Source organism: Camelus dromedarius, chromosome 16, assembly GCF_036321535.1.
Source record: "Camelus dromedarius isolate mCamDro1 chromosome 16, mCamDro1.pat, whole genome shotgun sequence".
NCBI lineage: Eukaryota > Metazoa > Chordata > Mammalia > Artiodactyla > Camelidae > Camelus > Camelus dromedarius.
In genome coordinates, this window is record NC_087451.1 from 4,733,106 (window position 1) to 4,756,085 (window position 22,980).

Here is a 22,980-nt window from a genome sequence, read left to right on the forward strand (position 1 = left end):
ACTTTGTGTTCCCAACAAGCTATGTGAAGGACCGCTTTCACACACACTTATCTCTCAGAACTGAGCATGTGGAGAGACGTTCGTTCATCTAGCACCAAGGGAACGGGTTGCAGGAGAAACTTTTACTCTGGTTTCTCAGTCTGTTTCCTAGTGCCGGTTTGAAGTTCCTGCAGTTTTCACTGTAAAACCGAGTTAGAGCTAGTACCTCCCCATATGTATGTATGGAGTGGAGTTTACAACTGAAAAGAAACTTTGTGTTCCCAAAAAGCTAGGTGAATAACGGCTTTCACACACACTTATCTCTCAGAACTGAGCATGTGGAGGGACGTTCGTTCATCTAGCACCAAGGGAACGGGTTGCAGGAGAAACTTTTACTCTGGTTTCTCAGTCTGTTTCCTATTGCCGGTTTGATGCTCCTGCAGTTTTCACTGTAAAACCGAGTTGGAGCTAGTACCTCCCCATATATATGTATGGAGTGGAGTTTGCAACTGAAAAGAAACTTTGTGTTCCCAACAAACTAGGTGAAGGACGGCTTTCACACGCACTTAACTCTCAGAACTGAGCATGTGGAGAGACGTTTCTTCATCTAGCACAAAGGGAACGGGTTGCAGGAGAAACTTTTACTCTGGATTCTCTGTCTGTTTCCTAGTGTCGGTTTCAAGTTCCTGCAGTTTTCACTGTAATACCGAGTTGGAGCTAGTACCTCCCCTTATAAATGTATGGAGTGGAGTTTGCAACTGAAAAGAATCTTTGTGTTCCCAACAAGCTAGGTGAATAACGGCTCTCACACACACTTATCTCTCAGAACGGAGCATGTGTAGAGACGTTCGCTCATCTAGCACAAAGGGATCGGGTTGCAGGAGAAACTTTTACTCTGTTTTCTCAGTCTGTTTCCTAGAGCCGGTTTGAAGTTCCTACAGTTTTCACTGTAAAACCGAGTTGGAGCTAGTTCCTCCCCATATATATGTATGGAGTGGAGTTTGCAACTTAAAAGAAACTTTGTGTTCCCAACAAACTAGGTGAAGGACGGCTTTCACACACACTTATCTCTCAGAACTGAGCATGTGGAGAGACGTTCGTTCATCTAGAAAAAAGGGAACGGGTTGCAGGAGAAACTTTTACTCTGGTTTCTCAGTCTGTTTCCTAGTGCCGGTTTGATGCTCCTGCAGTTTTCACTGTAAAACCGAGTTGGAGCTAGTACCTCCCCATATATATGTATGGAGTGGAGTTTGCAACTGAAAAGAAACCTTGTGTTCCCAACAAACTAGGTGAAGGACGGCTTTCACACGCACTTATCTCTCAGAACTGAGCATGTGGAGAGACGTTTCTTCATCTAGCACAAAGGGAATGGGTTGCAGGAGAAACTTTTACTCTGGATTCCCTGTCTGTTTCCTAGTGTCGGTTTCAAGTTCCTGCAGTTTTCACTGTAATACCGAGTTGGAGCTAGTACCTCCCCTTATATATGTATGGAGTGGAGTTTGCAACTGAAAAGAATCTTTGTGTTCCCAACAAGCTAGGTGAATAACGGCTTTCACACACACTTATCTCTCAGAACGGAGCATGTGGAGAGACGTTCGCTCATCTAGCACAAAGGGATCGGGTTGCAGGAGAAACTTTTACTCTGTTTTCTCAGTCTGTTTCCTAGAGCCGGTTTGAAGTTCCTACAGTTTTCATTGTAAAACCGAGTTGGAGCTAGTACCTCCCCATATATATGTATGGAAATGTAGTTTGTTTCTGAAAAGAAACTTTGTGTTCCCAACAAGCTATGTGAGGGACGGCTTTCACACACACTTATCTCTCATAACTGAGCATTTGGAGAGACGTTCGTTCATCTAGCACAAAGGGAACGGGTTGCAGGAGAAACTTTTACTCTGGTTTCTCAGTCTGTTTCCTAGTGCCGGTTTGATGTTCCTGCAGTTTTCACTGTAAAACCGAGTTGGAGCTAGTACCTCCCCATATATATGTATGGAATGGAGTTTGCAACTGAAAAGAAACTTTGTGTTCCCAACAAGCTAGGTGAAGGACGGCTTTCACACACAATTATCTCTCAGAAATGAGCATGTGGAGAGACGTTCGTTCATCTAGCACCAAGCGAACGGGTTGCAGGAGGTCCTGTTTCTCTGGTTTCTCAGTCTATTTCCTAGTGCCGGTTATAAGTTAATACATTTTTCACTGTAAACCCGAGTTGGAGCTAGTACCTCCCCATATATATGTATGGAGTGGAGTTTGCAACTGAAAAGAAACTTTGTGTTCCCAACAAGCTAGGTGAAGGACGGCTTTCACACACACTTATCCCTCAGAAATGAGCATGTAGAGAGACGTTCGTTCATCTAGCACAAAGGGAACGGGTTGCAGGAGAAACTTTTATTCTGGTTTCTCCGTCTGTTTCCTAGTGCCGGTTTGAAGTTCCTGCAGTTTTCACTGTAAAACCGAGTTAGAGCTAGTACATCCCCATATATATGTATGGAGTGGTGTTTACAACTGAAAAAAAACTTTGTGTTCCCAAAAAGCTAGTTGAATAACGGCTTTCACACTCACTGATCTCTCAGAACTGAGCATGTGGAGAGACGTTCGTTCATCTAGCACCAAGGGAACGGATGGCAGGAGAAACTTTTACTCTGGTTTCTCAGTCTGTTTCCTAGTGCCGGTTTGAAGTTCCTGCAGTTTTCACTGTAAAAGCGAGTTAGAGCTAGTACCTCCCCATATGTATGTATGGAGTGGAGTTTACAACTGAAAAGAAATTTTGTGTTCACAAAAAGCTAGGTGAATAACGGCTTTCACACACACTTATCTCTCAGAACTGAGCATGTGGAGAGACGTTCGTTCATCTAGCACCAAGGGAACGGGTTGCAGGAGAAACTTTTACTCTGGTTTCTCAGTCTGTTTCCTAGTGCCGGTTTGAAGTTTTTACAGTTTTCACTGTAAAACCGAGTTGGAGCTAGTTCCTCCCCATATATATGTATGGAGTGGAGTTTGCAACTTAAAAGAAACTTTGTGTTCCCAACAAACTAGGTGAAGGACGGCTTTCACACACACTTATCTCTCAGAACTGAGCATGTGGAGAGACGTTCGTTCATCTAGAAAAAAGGGAACGGGTTGCAGGAGAAACTTTTACTCTGGTTTCTCAGTCTGTTTCCTAGTGCCGGTTTGATGCTCCTGCAGTTTTCACTGTAAAACCGAGTTGGAGCTAGTACCTCCCCATATATATGTATGGAGTGCAGTTTGCAACTGAAAAGAAACCTTGTGTTCCCAACAAACTAGGTGAAGGACGGCTTTCACACGCACTTATCTCTCAGAACTGAGCATGTGGAGAGACGTTTCTTCATCTAGCACAAAGGGAACGGGTTGCAGGAGAAACTTTTACTCTGGATTCCCTGCCTGTTTCCTAGTGTCGGTTTCAAGTTCCTGCAGTTTTCACTGTAATACCGAGTTGGAGCTAGTACCTCCCCTTATATATGTATGGAGTGGAGTTTGCAACTGAAAAGAATCTTTGTGTTCCCAACAAGCTAGGTGAATAACGGCTTTCACACACACTTATCTCTCAGAACGGAGCATGTGGAGAGACGTTCGCTCATCTAGCACAAAGGGATCGGGTTGCAGGAGAAACTTTTACTCTGTTTTCTCAGTCTGTTTCCTAGAGCCGGTTTGAAGTTCCTACAGTTTTCACTGTAAAACCGAGTTGGAGCTAGTACCTCCCCATATATATGCATGGAAATGTAGTTTGTTTCTGAAAAGAAACTTTGTGTTCCCAACAAGCTATGTGAGGGACGGCTTTCACACACACTTATCTCTCATAACTGAGCATGTGGAGAGACGTTCGTTCATCTAGCACAAAGGGAACGGGTTGCAGGAGAAACTTTTACTCTGGTTTCTCAGTCTGTTTCCTAGTGCCGGTTTGATGTTCCTGAAGTTTTCACTGTAAAACCGAGTTGGAGCTAGTACCTCCCCATATATATGTATGGAATGGAGTTTGCAACTGAAAAGAAACTTTGTGTTCCCAACAAGCTAGGTGAAGGACGGCTTTCACACACAATTATCTCTCAGAAATGAGCATGTGGAGAGACGTTCGTTCATCTAGCACCAAGCGAACGGGTTGCAGGAGGACCTGTTTCTCTGGTTTCTCAGTCTATTTCCTAGTGCCGGTTATAAGTTAATACATTTTTCACTGTAAACCCGAGTTGGAGCTAGTACCACCCCATATATATGTATGGAGTGGAGTTTGCAACTGAAAAGAAACTTTGTGTTCCCAACAAGCTAGGTGAAGGACGGCTTTCACACACACTTATTCCTCAGAAATGAGCATGTAGAGAGACGTTCGTTCATCTAGCACAAAGGGAACGGGTTGCAGGAAAAACTTTTACTCTGGTTTCTCAGTCTGTTTCCTAGTGCCGGTTTGAAGTTCCTGCAGTTTTCACTGTAAAACCGAGTTAGAGCTAGTACATCCCCATATATATGTATGGAGGGGTGTTTACAACTGAAAAAAAACTTTGTGTTCCCAAAAAGCTAGTTGAATAACGGCTTTCACACACACTTATCTCTCAGAACTGAGCATGTGGAGAGACGTTCGTTCATCTAGCACAAAGGGAACGGGTTGCAGGAGAAACTTTTACTCTGGTTTCTCAGTCTGTTTCCTAGTGCCGGTTTGATGCTCCTGCAGTTTTCACTGTAAAACCGAGTTGGAGCTAGTACCTCCCCATATATATGTATGGAGTGGAGTTTGCAACTGAAAAGAAACCTTGTGTTCCCAACAAACTAGGTGAAGGACGGCTTTCACACACACTTATCTCTCAGAACTGAGCATGTGGAGAGACGTTTGTTCATCTAGCACAAAGGAACGGTTTGCAGGAGAAACTTTTACTCTGGTTTCTCAGTCTGTTTCCTAGTGCCGGTTTGAAGTTCCTGCAGTTTTCACTGTAAAACCGTGTTGGAGCTAGTACCTCCCCTTATATATGTATGGAGTGGAGTTTGCAACTGAAAAGAAACTTTGTGTTCCCAACAAGCTAGGTGAACTACGGCTTTCACACACACTTACCTCTCAGAACTGAGCATGTGGAGAGACGTTCGTTCATCTAGCAAAAAATGAACGGGTTGCAGGAGAAACTTTTACTCTGGTTTCTCAGTCTGTTTCCTAGTGCCGGTTTGAAGTTCCTGCAGTTTTCACTGTAATACCGTGTAGGAGCTAGTACCTCCCCTTATATATGTATGGAGTGGAGTTTCAAATGAAAAGAATCTTTGTGTTCCCAACAAGCTAGGTGAATAACGGCTTTCACACACACTTATCTCTCAGAACGGAGCATGTGGAGAGACGTTCGTTCATCTAGCACAAAGGGATCTGGTTGCAGGAGAAACATTTACCCTGTTTCTCAGTCTGTTTCCTAGAGCCGGTTTGAAGTTCCTACAGTTTTCACTGTAAAACCGATTTGGAGCTAGTACCTCCCCATATATATGTATGGAAATGTAGTTTGCTTCTGAAAAGAAACTTTGTGTTCCCAACAAACTAGGTGAAGGCGGCTTTCACACACACTTATCTCTCAGAACTGAGTATGTGGAGAGACATTCGTTCATCTAGCACAAAGGGAACGGGTTGCAGGAGAAACTTTTACTCTGGTTTCTCAGTCTGTTTCCTAGTGCCGGTTTGAAGTTCCTGCAGTTTTCACTGTAAAACCGAGTTGGAGCTAGTACCTCCCCATATATATGTATGGAGTGGAGTTTGCAACTGAAAAGAAACTTTGTGTTCCCAACAAGCTAGGTGAAGGACGGCTTTCACACACAATTATCTCTCAGAAATGAGCATGTGGAGAGACGTTCGTTCATCTAGCACCAAGCGAACGGGTTGAAGGAGAAACTTTTACTCTGGTTTCTCAGTCTGTTTCCTAGAGCCGGTTTGAAGTTCCTACATTTTTCACTGTAAAACCGAGTTGGAGGTAGTACCTCCCCATATATATGTATGGAAATGTAGTTTGCTACTGAAAAGAAACTTTGTGTTCCCAACAAGCTATGTGAAGGACGGCTTTCACACACACTTATCTCTCAGAACTGAGCATGTGAAGAGACGTTCGTTCATCTAGCACAAAGGGAACGGGTTGCAGGAGAAACTTTTACTCTGGTTTCTCAGTCTGTTTCATAGTGCCGGTTTGATGCTCCGGCAGTTTTCACTGTAAAACCGAGTTGGAGCTAGTACCTCCCCATATATATGTATGGAGTGGAGTTTGCAACTGAAAAGAAACTTTGTGTTCCCAACTAACTAGGTGAAGGACGTCTTTCACACGCACTTATCTCTCAGAACTGAGCTGTGGAGAGACGTTTGTTCATCTAGCACAAAGGGAACGGTTTGCAGGAGAAACTTATTCTCTGGATTCTCAGTCTGTTTCCTAGTGCCGGTTTGAATTTCCTGCAGTTTTCACTGTAAAACCGAGTTGGAGCTAGTACATCCCCTTATATATGTATGGAGTGGAGTTTGCAACTTAAAAGAAACTTTGTGTTCCCAACAAGCTAGGTGAAGGACGGCTTTCACACACACTTACCTCTCAGAACTGAGCATGTGGAGAGACGTTCGTTCATCTAGCAAAAAAGGAACGGTTTGCAGGAGAAACTTTTACTCTGGTTTCTCAGTCTGTTTCCTAGTGCCGGGTTGAAGTTCCTGCAGTTTTCACTGTAAAACCGACTTGGAGCTAGTACGTCCACATAAATATGTATGGAGTGGAGTTTGCAACTGAAAAGAAACTTTGTGTTCCCAACAAACTATGTGAAGGACGGCTTTCACACACACTTATCTCTCAGAACGGAGCATGTGGAGAGACGTTCGTTCATCTAGCACAAAGGGAACGGGTTGCAGGAGAAACTTTTACTCTGGTTTCTCATTCTGTTTCCTAGAGCCGGTTGGAAGTTCCTACAGTTTTCACTGTAAAACCGAGTTGGAGCTAGTACCTCCCCATATATATGTATGGAAATGTAGTTTGCTACTGAAAAGAAACTTTGTGTTCCCAACAATCTATGTGAAGGATGGCTTTCACACACACTTATCTCTCAGAATTGAGCATGTGGAGAGACGTTCGTTCATCTAGCACAAAGGGAACGGGTTGCAGGAGAAACTTTTACTCTGGTTTCTCAGTCTGTTTCTTAGTGCCGGTTTGATGTTCCTGCAGTTTTCACTGTAAAACCGAGTTGGAGCTAGTACCTCCCCATATATATGTATGGAGTGGAGTTTGCAAATGAAAAGAAACTTTGTGTTCCCAACAAGCTAGGTGAAGGACGGCTTTCACACACACTTATTTCTCAAAAATGAGCATGTGGAGAGACGTTCGTTCATCTAGCAAAAAAGGAACGGGTTGCAGGAGGAACTTTTACTCTGGTTACTCAGTCTGTTTCCTAGTGCCGGTTTGAAGTTCCTGCAGTTTTCACTGTAAAACCGAGTTAGAGCTAGTACCTCCCCAAATATATGTATGAAATGGAGTTTGCTACTGAAAAGAAAATTTGTGTTCCCAAAAATCTGTGTGAATAACGGCTTTCACACACACTTATCTCTCAGAACTGAGCACGTGGAGAGACGTTTGTTCATCTAGCAAAAAAGGAACGGGTTGCAGGAGAAACTTTTACTCTGGTTTCTCAGTCTTTTTCCTAGTGCCGCTTTGAAGTTCCTACAGTTTTCACTGTAAAACCGAGTTGGAGCTAGATCCTCCAAATATATATGTATGGAGTGGAGTTTGCAACTGAAAAGAAACTATGTGTTCCCAACAAACTAGGTGCAGGACGGCTTTCACACGCACTTATCTCTCAGAACTGAGCATGTGGAGAGACGTTCGTTCATCTAGCACCAAGGGAACGGGTTGCAGGAGAAACATTTACTCTGGTTCCTCATTCTGTTTCCTAGTGCCTGTTTGAAGTTCCTACAGTTTTCACTGTAATACTGAGTTGCAGCTAGTTCCTACCCATATATATGTACGGAGTGGAGTTTGCAACTGAAAAGAAACTTTGTGTTTCCAACAAACTAGGTGAAGGACGGCTTTCACACACACTTATCTCTCAGAACTGAGCATGTGGAGAGACGTTCGTTCATCTAGCAGAAAGGGAACGGGTTGCAGGGGAAACATTTACTCTGGTTTCTCAGTCTGTTTCCTAGTGCCGGTTTGAAGTTCGTGCAGTTTTCACTGTAAAATCGAGTTAGAGCTAATACCTACAAATATATATGTATGGATTGGAGTTTGCAACTGAAAAGAAACTTTGTGTTCCCAAAAAGCTAGGTGAAGGACGGCTTTCACACACACTTATCTCTCAGAACTGAGCATGTGGAGAGACGTTCGTTCATCTAGCACCAAGGGAACCGGTTGCAGGAGAAACTTTTACTCTGGTTTCTCAGTCTGTTTCCTAGAGCCGGTTTGAAGTTCCTACAGTTTTCACTGTAAAACAGCTTTGGAGCTAGTACCTCCCCATATATATGTATGGAAATATAGTTTGCTACTGAAAAGAATCTATGTTTTCCCAACAAGCTATGTGAAGGACGGCTTTCACACACACTTATCTCTCAGAACGGAGCATGTGGAGAGACGTTCGTTCATCTAGCACAAAGGGAACGGGTTGCAGGAGAAACTTTTACTCTGGTTTCTCAGTCTGTTTCCTAGAGCCGGTTTGAAGTTCCTAAAGTTTTCACTGTTAAACCGAGTTGGAGCTAGTACCTCCCCATATATATGTATGGAAATGTAGTTTGCAACTGAAAAGAAACTTTGTGTTCCCAACAAGCTATGTGAAGGACGGCTTTCACACACAATTACCTCTCAGATATGAGCATGTGGAGAGACGTTCGTTCATCTAGCACAAAGGGAACGGGTTGCAGGAGAAACATTTACTCAGGTTTCTCAGTCTGTTTCCTAGTGCCGGTTTGAAGTTCCTGCAGTTTTCACTGTAAAACCGAGTTAGAGCTAATACCTCCAAATATATATATATATGGAGTGGAGTTTGCAACTGAAAAGAAACTTTGTGTTCCCAAAAAGCTAGGTGAAGGACGGCTTTCACACACACTTATCTCTTAGAACTGAGCATGTGGAGAGACGTTCGTTCATCTAGCACCAAGGGAACGGGTTGCAGGAGAAACTTTTACTCTGGTTTCTCAGTCTGTTTCCTAGTGCCGGTTTGAAGTTCCTACAGTTTTCACTGTAAAACCGAGTTGGAGATAGTTCCTTCCCATATATATGTATGGAGTGGAGTTTGCAACTGAAAAGAAACTTTGTGTTCCCAACAAACTAGGTGAAGGACGGCTTTCACACACACTTATCTCTCAGAACTGAGTATATGGAGAGACGTTCGTTCATCTAGCACAAAGGGAATGGGTTGCAGGAGAAACTTTTACTCTGGTTTTTCAGTCTGTTTCCTAGTGCAGGTTTGAAGTTCCTACATTTTTCACTGTAAACCCGAGTTGAAGCTAGTACCTCCCCATATATATGTATGGAGTGGAGTTTGCAACTGAAAAGAAAGTTTGTGTTCCCAACAAGCTAGGTGAAGGACGGCTTTCACACACACTTATCTCTCAGAACGGAGCATGTGGAGAGACGTTCGTTCATCTAGCACAAAGGGAACGGGTTGCAGGAGAAACTTTTACTCTGGTTTCTCAGTCTGTTTCCTAGAGCCGGTTCCAAGTTCCTACAGTTTTCACTGTAAAACCGAGTTGGAGCTAGTACCTCCCCATATATATGTATGGAAATGTAGTTTGCTACTGAAAAGAAACTTTGTGTTCCCAAGAAGCTATGTGAAGGACGGCTTTCACACACACTTACCTCTCAGGACTGAGCATGTGGAGAGACATTCGTTCATGTAGCACAAAGGGAACGGGTTGCAGGAGCAAATTTTACTCTGGTTTCTCAGTCTGTTTCCTAGTGCCGGTTTGATGTTCCTGCAGTTTTCACTGTAAAACCGTGTTGGAGCTAGTACCTCCCCATATATATGTATGGAGTGGTGTTTGCAACTGAAAAGAAACTTTGTGTTCCCAACAAGCTAGGTGAAGGACGGCTTTCCCACACACTTATCTCTCAGAAATGAGCATGTGGAGAGACGTTCGTTCATCTAGCACAAAGGGAACGGGTTGCAGGAGAAACATTTACTCTATTTTCTCAGTCTGTTTCCTAGTGCCGGTATGAAGTTTCTGCAGTTTTCACTGTAAAACCGAGTTAGAGCTAATACCTCCAAATATATATGTATGGAGTGGAGTTTGCAACTGAAAAGAAACTTTGTGTTTCCAAAAAGCTAGTTGAAGGACGGCTTTCACACACACTTATCTCTCAGAACTGAGCATGTGGAGAGACGTTCGTTCAATTAGCACCAAGGGAGCGGGTTGCAGGAGAAACTTTTACTCTGGTTTCTCAGTCTGTTTCCTAGTGCCGGTTTGAAGTTCCTACAGTTTTCACTGTAAAACCGAGTTGGAGCTAGTTCCTGCCCATATATATGTATGGAGTGGAGTTTGCTACTGAAAAGAAACTTTGTGTTCCCAACAAACTTGGTGAAGGACGGCTTTCACACACACTTATCTCTCAGAAATGATTATGTGGAGAGACGTTCGTTCATCTAGCACCAAGGGAACGGGTTGCAGGAGAAACATTTACTCTGGTTCCTCATTCTGTTTCCTAGTGCCTGTTTGAAGTTCCTACAGTTTTCACTGTAATACTGAGTTGGAGCTAGTTCCTCCCCATATATATGTACGGAGTGGAGTTTGCAACTGAAAAGAAACTTTGTGTTTCCAACAAACTAGGTGAAGGACGGCTTTCACACACACTTATCTCTCAGAACTGAGCATGTGGAGAGACGTTCGTTCATCTAGCAGAAAGGGAACGGGTTGCAGGGGAAACATTTACTCTGGTTTCTCAGTCTGTTTCCTAGTGCCGGTTTGAAGTTCGTGCAGTTTTCACTGTAAAATCGAGTTAGAGCTAATACCTACAAATATATATGTATGGATTGGAGTTTGCAACTGAAAAGAAACTTTGTGTTCCCAAAAAGCTAGGTGAAGGACGGCTTTCACACACACTTATCTCTCAGAACTGAGCATGTGGAGAGACGTTCGTTCATCTAGCACCAAGGGAACGGGTTGCAGGAGAAACTTTTACTCTGGTTTCTCAGTCTGTTTCCTAGAGCCGGTTTGAAGTTCCTACAGTTTTCACTGTAAAACAGCTTTGGAGCTAGTACCTCCCCATATATATGTATGGAAATATAGTTTGCTACTGAAAAGAATCTATGTTTTCCCAACAAGCTATGTGAAGGACGGCTTTCACACACACTTATCTCTCAGAACTGAGCATGTGGAGAGACGTTCGTTCATCTAGCACACAGGGAACGGGTTGCATGAGAAACTTTTACTCTGGTTTCTCAGTCTGTTTCCTAGTGCCGGTTTCATGTTCCTGCAATTTTCACTGTAAAACCGAGTTGGAGCTTGTACCTCCCCAAATATATGTATGGAGTGGAGTTTGCAACTGAAAAGAAACATTGTGTTCCCAACAAGCAAGGTGAAGGACGGGTTTCACACACACTTATCTCTCAGAACGGAGCATGTGGAGAGACGTTCGTTCATCTAGCACAAAGGGAACGGGTTGCAGGAGAAACTTTTACTCTGGTTTCTCAGTCTGTTTCCTAGAGCCGGTTTGAAGTTCCTACAGTTTTCACTGTAAAACCGAGTTGGAGCTAGTACCTCCCCATATATATGTATGGAAATGTAGTTTGCTACTGAAAAGAAACTTTGTGTTACCAACAAGCTAGGTGAAGGACGGCTTTCACACACACTTATCTCTCAGAATTGAGCATGTGGAGAGACGTTCGTTCATGTAGCACAAAGGGAACGGGTTGCAGGAGAAACTTTTACTCTGGTTTCTCAGTCTGTTTCCTAGTGCCGGTTTGATGTTCCTGCCGTTTTCACTGTAAAACCGAGTTGGAGCTAGTACCTCCCCATATATATGTATGGAGTGGAGTTTTCAACTGAAAAGAAACTTTGTGTTCCCAACAAGCTAGGTGAAGGACGGCTTTCCCACACACTTATCTCTCAGAAATGAGCATGTGGAGAGACGTTCGTTCATCTAGCACAAAGGGAACGGGTTGCAGGAGAAACATTTACTCTATTTTCTCAGTCTGTTTCCTAGTGCCGGTATGAAGTTTCTGCAGTTTTCACTGTAAAACCGAGTTAGAGCTAATACCTCCAAATATATATGTATGGAGTGGAGTTTGCAACTGAAAAGAAACTTTGTGTTTCCAAAAAGCTAGTTGAAGGACGGCTTTCACACACACTTATCTCTCAGAACTGAGCATGTGGAGAGACGTTCGTTCAATTAGCACCAAGGGAGCGGGTTGCAGGAGAAACTTTTACTCTGGTTTCTCAGTCTGTTTCCTAGTGCCGGTTTGAAGTTCCTACAGTTTTCACTGTAAAACCGAGTTGGAGCTAGTTCCTGCCCATATATATGTATGGAGTGGAGTTTGCTACTGAAAAGAAACTTTGTGTTCCCAACAAACTTGGTGAAGGACGGCTTTCACACACACTTATCTCTCAGAAATGATTATGTGGAGAGACGTTCGTTCATCTAGCACAAAGGGAACGGGTTGCAGGAGAAACTTTTACTCTGGTTTCTCAGTCTGTTTCCTAGTGCCGGTTTGATGCTCCGACAGTTTTCACTGTAAAACCGAGTTGGAGCTAGTACCTCCCCATATATATGTATGGAGTGGAGTTTGCAACTGAAAAGAAACTTTGTGTTCCCAACTAACTAGTTGAAGGAAGTCTTTCACACGCACTTATCTCTCAGAACTGAGCTGTGGAGAGACGTTTGTTCATCTAGCACAAAGGGAACGGTTTGCAGGAGAAACTTATTCTCTGGATTCTCAGTCTGTTTCCTAGTGCCGGTTTGAAGTTCCTGCAGTTTTCACTGTAAAACCGAGTTGGAGCTAGTACATCCCCTTATATATGTATGGAGTGGAGTTTGCAACTTAAAAGAAACTTTGTGTTCCCAACAAGCTAGGTGAAGGACGGCTTTCACACACACTTACCTCTCAGAACTGAGCATGTGGAGAGACGTTCGTTCATCTAGCAAAATAGGAACGGGTTGCAGGAGAAACTTTTACTCTGGTATCTCAGTCTGTTTCCTAGTGCCGGGTTGAAGTTCCTGCAGTTTTCACTGTAAAACCGACTTGGAGCTAGTACGTCCCCATATATATGTATGGAGTGGAGTTTGCAACTGAAAAGAATCTTTGTGTTCCCAACAAGCTAGGTGAATAACGGCTTTCACACACACTTATCTCTCAGAACGGAGCATGTGGAGAGACGTTCGCTCATCTAGCACAAAGGGATCGGGTTGCAGGAGAAACTTTTACTCTGGTTTCTCAGTCTGTTTCCTAGTGCCGGTTTGATGTTCCTGAAGTTTTCACTGTAAAACCGAGTTGGAGCTAGTACCTCCCCATATATATGTATGGAATGGAGTTTGCAACTGAAAAGAAACTTTGTGTTCCCAAGAAGCTAGGTGAAGGACGGCTTTCACACACAATTATCTCTCAGAAATGAGCATGTGGAGAGACGTTCGTTCATCTAGCACCAAGCGAACGGGTTGCAGGAGGACCTGTTTCTCTGGTTTCTCAGTCTATTTCCTAGTGCCGGTTATAAGTTAATACATTTTTCACTGTAAACCCGAGTTGGAGCTAGTACCTCCCCATATATATGTATGGAGTGGAGTTTGCAACTGAAAAGAAACTTTGTGTTCCCAACAAGCTAGGTGAAGGACGGCTTTCACACACACTTATCCCTCAGAAATGAGCATGTAGAGAGACGTTCGTTCATCTAGCACAAAGGGAACGGGTTGCAGGAAAAACTTTTACTCTGGTTTCTCAGTCTGTTTCCTAGTGCCGGTTTGAAGTTCCTGCAGTTTTCACTGTAAAACCGAGTTAGAGCTAGTACATCCCCATATATATGTATGGAGTGGTGTTTACAACTGAAAAAAAACTTTGTGTTCCCAAAAAGCTAGTTGAATAACGGCTTTCACACACACTTATCTCTCAGAACTGAGCATGTGGAGAGACGTTCGTTCATCTAGCACAAAGGGAACGGGTTGCAGGAGAAACTTTTACTCTGGTTTCTCAGTCTGTTTCCTAGTGCCGGTTTGATGCTCCTGCAGTTTTCACTGTAAAACCGAGTTGGAGCTAGTACCTCCCCATATATATGTATGGAGTGGAGTTTGCAACTGAAAAGAAACCTTGTGTTCCCAACAAACTAGGTGAAGGACGGCTTTCACACACACTTATCTCTCAGAACTGAGCATGTGGAGAGACGTTTGTTCATCTAGCACAAAGGAACGGTTTGCAGGAGAAACTTTTACTCTGGTTTCTCAGTCTGTTTCCTAGTGCCGGTTTGAAGTTCCTGCAGTTTTCACTGTAAAACCGTGTTGGAGCTAGTACCTCCCCTTATATATGTATGGAGTGGAGTTTGCAACTGAAAAGAAACTTTGTGTTCCCAACAAGCTAGGTGAACTACGGCTTTCACACACACTTACCTCTCAGAACTGAGCATGTGGAGAGACGTTCGTTCATCTAGCAAAAAATGAACGGGTTGCAGGAGAAACTTTTACTCTGGTTTCTCAGTCTGTTTCCTAGTGCCGGTTTGAAGTTCCTGCAGTTTTCACTGTAATACCGTGTAGGAGCTAGTACCTCCCCTTATATATGTATGGAGTGGAGTTTCAAATGAAAAGAATCTTTGTGTTCCCAACAAGCTAGGTGAATAACGGCTTTCACACACACTTATCTCTCAGAACGGAGCATGTGGAGAGACGTTCGTTCATCTAGCACAAAGGGATCTGGTTGCAGGAGAAACATTTACTCTGTTTCTCAGTCTGTTTCCTAGAGCCGGTTTGAAGTTCCTACAGTTTTCACTGTAAAACCGATTTGGAGCTAGTACCTCCCCATATATATGTATGGAAATGTAGTTTGCTTCTGAAAAGAAACTTTGTGTTCCCAACAAACTAGGTGAAGGCGGCTTTCACACACACTTATCTCTCAGAACTGAGTATGTGGAGAGACATTCGTTCATCTAGCACAAAGGGAACGGGTTGCAGGAGAAACTTTTACTCTGGTTTCTCAGTCTGTTTCCTAGTGCCGGTTTGAAGTTCCTGCAGTTTTCACTGTAAAACCGAGTTGGAGCTAGTACCTCCCCATATATATGTATGGAGTGGAGTTTGCAACTGAAAAGAAACTTTGTGTTCCCAACAAGCTAGGTGAAGGACGGCTTTCACACACAATTATCTCTCAGAAATGAGCATGTGGAGAGACGTTCGTTCATCTAGCACCAAGCGAACGGGTTGAAGGAGAAACTTTTACTCTGGTTTCTCAGTCTGTTTCCTAGAGCCGGTTTGAAGTTCCTACATTTTTCACTGTAAAACCGATTTGGAGGTAGTACCTCCCCATATATATGTATGGAAATGTAGTTTGCTACTGAAAAGAAACTTTGTGTTCCCAACAAGCTATGTGAAGGACGGCTTTCACACACACTTATCTCTCAGAACTGAGCATGTGAAGAGACGTTCGTTCATCTAGCACAAAAGGAACGGGTTGCAGGAGAAACATTTACTCTGGTTTCTCAGTCTGTTTCCTAGTGCCGGTTTGATGTTCCTGCAGTTTTCACTGTAAAACAGAGTTGGAGCTAGTACCTCCCCATATATATGTATGGAGTGGAGTTTGCAACTGAAAAGAATCTTTGTGTTCCCAACAAGCTAGGTGAAGGACGGCTTTCACACACACTTATCTCTCAGAACGGAGCATGTGGAGAGACGTTCGTTCATCTAGCACAAAGGGAACGGGTTGCAGGAGAAACTTTTACTCTGGTTTCTCAGTCTGTTTCCTAGTGCCGGGTTGAAGTTCCTGCAGTTTTCACTGTAAAACCGACTTGGAGCTAGTACGTCCACATAAATATGTATGGAGTGGAGTTTGCAACTGAAAAGAAACTTTGTGTTCCCAACAAACTATTTGAAGGACGGCTTTCACACACACTTATCTCTCAGAACGGAGCATGTGGAGAGACGTTCGTTCATCTAGCACAAAGGGAACGGGTTGCAGGAGAAACTTTTACTCTGGTTTCTCATTCTGTTTCCTAGAGCCGGTTGGAAGTTCCTACAGTTTTCACTGTAAAACCGAGTTGGAGCTAGTACCTCCCCATATATATGTATGGAAATGTAGTTTGCTACTGAAAAGAAACTTTGTGTTCCCAACAATCTATGTGGCGGATGGCTTTCACACACACTTATCTCTCAGAATTGAGCATGTGGAGAGACGTTCGTTCATCTAGCACAAAGGGAACGGGTTGCAGGAGAAACTTTTACTCTGGTTTCTCAGTCTGTTTCTTAGTGCCGGTTTGATGTTACTGCAGTTTTCACTGTAAAACCGAGTTGGAGCTAGTACCTCCCCATATAAATGTATGGAGTGGAGTTTGCAACTGAAAAGAAACTTTGTGTTCCCAACAAGCTAGGTGAAGGACGGCTTTCACACACACTTATCTCTCAGAACTGAGCATGTGGAGAGACGTTCGTTCATCTAGCAAAAAAGGAACGGGTTGCAGGAGGAACTTTTACTCTGGTTACTCAGTCTGTTTCCTAGTGCCGGTTTGAAGTTCCTGCAGTTTTCACTGTAAAACCGAGTTAGAGCTAGTACCTCCCCAAATATATGTATGAAATGGAGTTTGCTACTGAAAAGAAAATTTGTGTTCCCAAAAATCTATGTGAATAACGGCTTTCACACACACTTATCTCTCAGAACTGAGCACGTGGAGAGACGTTTGTTCATCTAGCAAAAAAGGAACGGGTTGCAGGAGAAACTTTTACTCTGGTTTCTCAGTCTGTTTCCTAGTGCCGCTTTGAAGTTCCTACAGTTTTCACTGTAAAACCGAGTTGGAGCTAGATCCTCCAAATATATATGTATGGAGTGGAGTTTGCAACTGAAAAGAAACTATGTGTTCCCAACAAACTAGGTGCAGGACGGCTTTCACACGCACTTATCTCTCAGAACTGAGCATGTGGAGAGACGTTCGTTCATCTAGCACCAAGGGAACGGGTTGCAGGAGAAACATTTACTCTGGTTCCTCATTCTGTTTCCTAGTGCCTGTTTGAAGTTCCTACAGTTTTCACTGTAAAACTGAGTTGGAGCTAGTTCCTCCCCATATATATGTACGGAGTGGAGTTTGCAACTGAAAAGAAACTTTGTGTTTCCAACAAACTAGGTGAAGGACGGCTTTCACACACACTTATCTCTCAGAACTGAGCATGTGGAGAGACGTTCGTTCATCTAGCAGAAAGGGAACGGGTTGCAGGGGAAACATTTACTCTGGTTTCTCAGTCTGTTTCCTAGTGCCGGTTTGAAGTTCGTGCAGTTTTCACTGTAAAATCGAGTTAGAGCTAATACCTACAAATATATATGTATGGATTGGAGTTTGCAACTGAAAAGAAACTTTGTGTTCCCAAAAAGCTAGGTGAAGGACGGCTTTCACACACACTTATCTCTCAGAACTGAGCATGTGGAGAGACGTTCGTTCATCTAGCACCAAGGGAACGGGTTGCAGGAGAAACTTTTACTCTGGTTTCTCAGTCTGTTTCCTAGAGCCGGTTTGAAGTTCCTACAGTTTTCACTGTAAAACAGCTTTGGAGCTAGTACCTCCCCATATATATGTATGGAAATATAGTTTGCTACTGAAAAGAATCTATGTTTTCCCAACAAGCTATGTGAAGGACGGCTTTCACACACACTTATCTCTCAGAACTGAGCATGTGGAGAGACGTTCGTTCATCTAGCACAAAGGAACGGGTTGCATGAGAAACTTTTACTCTGGTTTCTCAGTCTGTTTCCTAGTGCCGGTTTCATGTTCCTGCAATTTTCACTGTAAAACCGAGTTGGAGCTTGTACCTCCCCAAATATATGTATGGAGTGGAGTTTGCAACTGAAAAGAAACATTGTGTTCCCAACAAGCAAGGTGAAGGACGGGTTTCACACACACTTATCTCTCAGAACGGAGCATGTGGAGAGACGTTCGTTCATCTAGCACAAAGGGAACGGGTTGCAGGAGAAACTTTTACTCTGGTTTCTCAGTCTGTTTCCTAGAGCCGGTTTGATGTTCCTACAGTTTTCACTGTAAAACCGAGTTGGAGCTAGTACCTCCCCATATATATGTATGGAAATGTAGTTTGCTACTGAAAAGAAACTTTGTGTTCCCAACAAGCTAGGTGAAGGACGGCTTTCACACACACTTATCTCTCAGAATTGAGCATGTGGAGAGACGTTCGTTCATGTAGCACAAAGGGAACGGGTTGCAGGAGAAACTTTTTCTCTGGTTTCTCAGTCTGTTTCCTAGTGCCGGTTTGATGTTCCTGCCGTTTTCACTGTAAAACCGAGTTGGAGCTAGTACCTCCCCATATATATGTATGGAGTGGAGTTTTCAACTGAAAAGAAACTTTGTGTTCCCAACAAGCTAGGTGAAGGACGGCTTTCACACACAATTATCTCTCAGAAATGAGCCTGTGTAGAGACTTTCGTTCATCTAGCACCAAGCGAACGGGATGCAGGAGAAACTTTTACTCTGGTTTCTCAGTCTGTTTCCTAGTGCCGGTTTGAAGTTCCTACATTTTTCACTGTAAAACCGAGTTGGAGCTAGTACCTCCCCATATATATGTATGGAGTGGGGTTTGCAACTGAAAAGAAACTTTGTGTTCCCAACAAGCTTGGTGAAGGACGGCTTTCACACACACTTATCTCTCAGAACGGAGCATGTGGAGAGACGTTCGTTCATCTAGCACAAAGTGAACGGGTTGCAGGAGAAACTTTTACTCTGGTTTCTCAGTCTGTTTCCTAGAGCCGGTTTGAAGTTCCTAAAATTTTCACTGTTAAACCGAGTTGGAGCTAGTACCTCCCCATATATATGTATGGAAATGTAGTTTGCTACTGAAAAGAAACTTTGTGTTCCCAACAAGCTATGTGAAGGACGGCTTTCACACACAATTACCTCTCAGATATGAGCATGTGGAGAGACGTTCGTTCATCTAGCACAAAGGGAACGGGTTGCAGGAGAAACATTTACTCAGGTTTCTCAGTCTGTTTCCTAGTGCCGGTTTGAAGTTCCTGCAGTTTTCACTGTAAAACCGAGTTAGAGCTAATACCTCCAAATATATATATATGGAGTGGAGTTTGCAACTGAAAAGAAACTTTGTGTTCCCAAAAAGATAGGTGAAGGACGGCTTTCACACACACTTATCTCTTAGAACTGAGCATGTGGAGAGACGTTCGTTCATCTTGCACCAAGGGAACGGGTTGCAGGAGAAACTTTTACTCTGGTTTCTCAGTCTGTTTCCTAGTGCCGGTTTGAAGTTCCTACAGTTTTCACTGTAAAACCGAGTTGGAGATAGTTCCTCCCCATATATATGTACGGAGTGGAGTTTGCAACTGAAAAGAAACTTTGTGTTCCCAACAAACTAGGTGAAGGACGGCTTTCACACACACTTATCTCTCAGAACTGAGTATATGGAGAGACGTTCGTTCATCTAGCACAAAGGGAATGGGTTGCAGGAGAAACTTTTACTCTGGTTTTTCAGTCTGTTTCCTAGTGCCGGTTGGAAGTTCCTACATTTTTCACTGTAAACCCGAGTTGAAGCTAGTACCTCCCCATATATATGTATGGAGTGGAGTTTGCAACTGAAAAGAAAGTTTGTGTTCCCAACAAGCTAGGTGAAGGACGGCTTTCACACACACTTATCTCTCAGAACGGAGCATGTGGAGAGACGTTCGTTCATCTAGCACAAAGGGAACGGGTTGCAGGAGAAACTTTTACTCTGGTTTCTCAGTCTGTTTCCTAGAGCCGGTTCCAAGTTCCTACAGTTTTCACTGTAAAACCGAGTTGGAGCTAGTACCTCCCCATATATATGTATGGAAATGTAGTTTGCTACTGAAAAGAAACTTTGTGTTCCCAAGAAGCTATGTGAAGGACGGCTTTCACACACACTTACCTCTCAGGACTGAGCATGTGGAGAGACGTTCGTTCATGTAGCACAAAGGGAACGGGTTGCAGGAGCAAATTTTACTCTGGTTTCTCAGTCTGTTTCCTAGTGCCGGTTTGATGTTCCTGCAGTTTTCACTGTAAAACCGTGTTGGAGCTAGTACCTCCCCATATATATGTATGGAGTGGTGTTTGCAACTGAAAAGAAACTTTGTGTTCCCAACAAGCTAGGTGAAGGACGGCTTTCCCACACACTTATCTCTCAGAAATGAGCATGTGGAGAGACGTTCGTTCATCTAGCACAAAGGGAACGGGTTGCAGGAGAAACATTTACTCTATTTTCTCAGTCTGTTTCCTAGTGCCGGTATGAAGTTTCTGCAGTTTTCACTGTAAAACCGAGTTAGAGCTAATACCTCCAAATATATATGTATGGAGTGGAGTTTGCAACTGAAAAGAAACTTTGTGTTTCCAAAAAGCTAGTTGAAGGACGGCTTTCACACACACTTATCTCTCAGAACTGAGCATGTGGAGAGACGTTCGTTCAATTAGCACCAAGGGAGCGGGTTGCAGGAGAAACTTTTACTCTGGTTTCTCAGTCTGTTTCCTAGTGCCGGTTTGAAGTTCCTACAGTTTTCACTGTAAAACCGAGTTGGAGCTAGTTCCTGCCCATATATATGTATGGAGTGGAGATTGCTACTGAAAAGAAACTTTGTGTTCCCAACAAACTTGGTGAAGGACGGCTTTCACACACACTTATCTCTCAGAAATGATTATGTGGAGAGACGTTCGTTCATCTAGCACAAAGGGAACGGGTTGCAGGAGAAACTTTTACTCTGGTTTCTCAGTCTGTTTCCTAGTGCCGGTTTGATGCTCCGACAGTTTTCTCTGTAAAACCGAGTTGGAGCTAGTACCTCCCCATATATATGTATGGAGTGGAGTTTGCAACTGAAAAGAAACTTTGTGTTCCCAACTAACTAGTTGAAGGAAGTCTTTCACACGCACTTATCTCTCAGAACTGAGCTGTGGAGAGACGTTTGTTCATCTAGCACAAAGGGAACGGTTTGCAGGAGAAACTTATTCTCTGGATTCTCAGTCTGTTTCCTAGTGCCGGTTTGAAGTTCCTGCAGTTTTCACTGTAAAACCGAGTTGGCGCTAGTACATCCCCTTATATATGTATGGAGTGGAGTTTGCAACTTAAAAGAAACTTTGTGTTCCCAACAAGCTAGGTGAAGGACGGCTTTCACACACACTTACCTCTCAGAACTGAGCATGTGGAGAGACGTTCGTTCATCTAGCAAAATAGGAACGGGTTGCAGGAGAAACTTTTACTCTGGTATCTCAGTCTGTTTCCTAGTGCCGGGTTGAAGTTCCTGCAGTTTTCACTGTAAAACCGACTTGGAGCTAGTACGTCCCCATATATATGTATGGAGTGGAGTTTGCAACTGAAAAGATACTTTGTGTTACCAACAAACTATGTGAAGGACGGCTTTCACACACACTTATCTCTCAGAACGGAGCATGTGGAGAGACTTTCGTTCATCTAGCACAAAGGGAACGGGTTGCAGGAGAAACTTTTACTCTGGTTTCTCATTCTGTTTCCTAGAGCCGGTTCGAAGTTCCTACAATTTTCACTGTAAAACCGAGTTGGAGCTAGTATCTCCCCATATATATGTATGGAAATGTAGTTTGCTACTGAAAAGAAACTTTGTGTTCCCAACAATCTATGTGAAGGATGGCTTTCACACACACTTATCTCTCAGAATTGAGCATGTGGAGAGACGTTCGTTCATCTAGCACAAAGGGAACGGGTTGCAGGTGAAACTTTTACTCTGGTTTCTCAGTCTGTTTCTTAGTGCCGGTTTGATGTTCCTGCAGTTTTCACTGTAAAACCGAGTTGGAGCTAGTACCTCCCCATATATATGTATGGAGTGGAATTTGCAACTGAAAAGAAACTTTGTGTTCCCAACAAGCTAGGTGAAGGACGGCTTTCACACACACTTATCTCTCAAAAATGAGCATGTGGAGAGACGTTCGTTCATCTAGCAAAAAAGGAACGGTTTGCAGGAGGAACTTTTACTCTGGTTTCTCAGTCTGTTTCCTAGTGCCGGTTTGAAGTTCCTGCAGTTTTCACTGTAAAACCGAGTTGGAGCTAGTACGTCCCCTTATATATGTATGGAGTGGAGTTTGCAAATTAAAAGAAACTTTGTGTTACCAACAAGCTAGGTGAAGGACGGCTTTCACACACACTTACCTCTCAGAACTGAGCATGTGGAGAGACTTTTGTTCATCTAGCAAAAAAGGAACGGGTTGCAGGAGAAACTTTTACTCTGGTTTCTCAGTCTGTTTCCTATTGCCGGGTTGAAGTTCCTGCAGTTTTCACTGTAACACCGAGTTGGAGCTAGTACCTCCCCTTATATATGTATGGAGTGGAGTTTGCAACTGAAAAGATTATTTGTGTTCCCATCAATCTAGATGAATAACGGCTTTCACACACACATATCTCTCAGAACTGAGCATGTGGAGAGAAGTTTGTTCATCTAGCACCAAGCGAACGGGTTGCAGGAGAAACTTTTACTCTGGTTTCTCAGTCTGTTTCCTAGTGCCGGTTTGAAGTTCCTACATTTTTCACTGTAAAACTGACTTGGGGCTAGTACCTCCCCATATATATGTATGGAGTGGAGTTTGCAACTGAAAAGAAACTTTGTGTTCCCAACAAGCAAGGTGAAGGACGGCTTTCACACACACTTATCTCTCAGAACGGAGCATGTGGAGAGACGTTCGTTCATCTAGAACAAAGGGAACGGGTTGCAGGAGAAACTTTTACCCTGTTTTCTCACTCTGTTTCCTAGAGCCTGTTTGAAGTTCCTACATTTTTCACTGTAAAACAGAGTTGGAGCTAGTATCTCCCCATATATATGTATGGAAATGTAGTTTGCTACTGAAAAGAAACTTTGTGTTCCCAACAAGCTTTGTGAAGGACGGCTTTCACACACACTTATCTCTCAGAACTG